A 3028-nucleotide genomic window follows, 5' to 3' on the forward strand; every position below is an offset into this window, starting at 1 on the left:
AGAACATACATGCTAGCTGCTTCTTAGGAGGGATCATATGGGAAATCTTATCCCAGAAACTTCTGTAGAGAATACGTGAAGAAATAGGTGTTTTGTATATTACTGATGGTGGCCATCTTTGGAAAGATGTTTCAAGAGGCTTAATAATTTTATGAGGAACAGATACCATGGGTTTTGGTTGGGTTTTTTTGTTGTTTGGGGGAGGGTTTCTTTGTTTGGCATTCTTTTTTATTTAAGTAACTGACTTCTTCTGAGGCTGCTTCTGCTTCCTTTTCTCTGCTGCTTTTATTTGCCAGATATGTGAAGATTTCTCTTTTTTGAAGATACAAAAAATAGTAGGTAACCTAATTTGCTGAGGCTACTATTAAGGCACAAGTGTACGGTAAAAGGATTAGAAATATCCTTTAAGTACCCTAGTCAATAGAGTGAAAAAAAAAAAGACATATGTAAAACTAAATATGGAGAAATGTTGACAGCTGGTATTGACTTTCTAGTGCAATTGAATAGACTCCTGTGGCTTGTCCATAGACACCATTGAGCCACTTCTGCATCTTGTAATTTTTGTCCACATCAGTAATCACTGTAGGATACTTGATTTAGTATTTTTGCCAGAGAAAGTTTACCCATGCATTGCAGGATAAAAGGGAAGTTGTCAAATTCAGTTTAATAGCAGTAACTTTTCTCTGCGTGACTTACAGTGAAGTCACTGGTTTGCATCAGCACATATTTAGTTTCATAATATGCTTTATGAGACTACATTGTGTTGCTGCTTCCACCTGAGCATTGGCAGCTCTTACTTTTTCGCCACTCTTCAAAGGCTCATTTCATTTATGGCAACTTCTTCTTTCTGAGCCCCTCTGGTTCTTCCATGTTTCTTAGTCTTCAGCAGAGATTATCTGGGGTTAGATAACAGACTCTTCGTAGAGCTTTACAGCTATCAAAGTTAAATAAAGTAAGCTCCCTTCTGTCTTCTTCCTCCTATGAAAATGGATCAGAATGAGGAGGTCTTTGGCTGTCTCATCTGAACAACTGACATCCATAAAGAATGGAAAAGTGAATGGGAATGCACTGATGCTGGCAATTGCATTACACCATATTTTCTTCCAAGAGGTACAAACACCAAGGTTTTCTTTCTTACCTCCCACTGATGAACAGTGACTGAAACAGTGGAATGAGCAGTTTAAATGTCAAACGGCATCCAGCAATTGTCTTGATCATCATCTCTCCCAGTGTTTAAACTCATATATGTTTTCCAGCCTATCCCATTGAGAAATGGAGATTGTTTCTTCCATACAAAATAGATGAAAAAAATACTAAATTGGACCACAATTTGGACTGAAATTTGCTTTCCATATTTGGGGTTGGTTGGTTGTGGTTTTGCTATAACAGAGGCAGTGAGCCTTACTCAGCTGTCCCATGGGCAAGAATATCCAGGATAGAGTTAAGATTGATTATACTGGTATGGTCAACTGTGCGTGAGAAGAGACTGTACTCTTCAGGAGTTTTGCCATTACTTGGCACTGCAAAAAATGGCATCTGCATAAACAGCAGCTTCCCCCACTTATGTTGTCTTGTAAGCCTGCATCTCTTCCACAGCACAAGATCCAAGCCCTCAGTGCAAGTGCCCTATTCTGAAAACATTGCTTGTTGTTGAACTTCATGTCTTATTCTGAGCTTACAGTCCAAAAGTCTGATAGTGAAGCATTCACTATGGCAAAGCCTATTTTAACTTGCTGGCTTGAAGTAGTGGAGGTATCAAAGGCTGGTGGACGATCCATCATCTATCCATTTTCCATAAGATATGTCTAAGAAGTTTTTCACGAATTTTTGCCTGGGTTTTTGAAAAATGCTAAACTTGAACTGACTGCATTTGGTATTTTGATTTAGCATCAAATTCAGATACACAAGGGTACTGATCTGTTAAGACTGTTTCTAAAATCCATTGTTGTTGAGGAAATGTGTGGGTAGCAGAGTATTGTGAGGTGTAAGTGTCAGTAAGTGTTTGAGGATTGCTGGGAAAAGGATTGTGTTCACAGAAGTGCCATTAAAGACCGAGAGACAACTGTGGTGGATGGTTCAATGTTATTGTAGTCATGTAACTTAACTGCAAAATGTTTCGTTGTGATTTTATTGGAAGTGCAAGGAAAATATGCTATTGAAGACAGAACCCTGCTAAAAATTTATGGGACAGATGTCTTAAAGAAGTTAGTTAAACAGTCGCATAATTTACAAGAAATTGAACACAGCCTTTGCCAAATCGTAGGAATTGATCAGTGCAAAGATAGGGCAAGCACAGATTACAGTAAAAAATGACAATCACTTTTCAATGCCATGAATATTTTTGATGGTTGAGCTCTAAAATGTATTTTATTGAGTTTCTAGATTGTAATGAATGTGTCTACAGAATTTTATGCAAAGCTTGAGAGTTCAGCTGTTTAAAAATGATTTTTTTATATAGCAGTGATTATTTTATCTATATATTTAATAGAACTGTAAAACCATTTTAAAAGTACCTGTAAAAATCTATGTATGTGATATGATTATTTATTAATTACAACTCGTGAGAATGAACATTAAGCTATGCATCAGTTGTGTCATCCTTTTGAAAACTGGAACTGCAAACAGGAGAAGAGTTTGTAATGAACAGTAGACTTGAAAAATGTGGGAAATGATTGAATATGATTGTGTGATTCTTAAAGCTGCATAGCAATACGTTATTTTGTGATGTTAAACTTTCAGCTACAGTTGCAAAGTATACTGAGTGATTAAGCTACTTTCTTCCATTAAAACTTCCTGAGGCTGAAATTTCTACATGTTGGTAATTTGGTGTCTACATACACTTAAATCCTCTACATCTTCTTGAGACTCTCAGTTTACTCCAGCTCAGCAGATTGACTGTAACTTCTTTATCCAAGTAGTGCTCCATTGAGATTTCAGGGATACCATACAATACCCAGTGATTTATTTTTTTTTTTAGGGTTTTCTGCACCAATCCCCACAGAATCAGAGCTTTAGAAGATTAATTTGA

Source organism: Nestor notabilis, unplaced genomic scaffold (assembly GCF_000696875.1).
Source record: "Nestor notabilis isolate BGI_N333 unplaced genomic scaffold, ASM69687v1 scaffold4414, whole genome shotgun sequence".
Lineage (NCBI taxonomy): Eukaryota > Metazoa > Chordata > Aves > Psittaciformes > Psittacidae > Nestor > Nestor notabilis.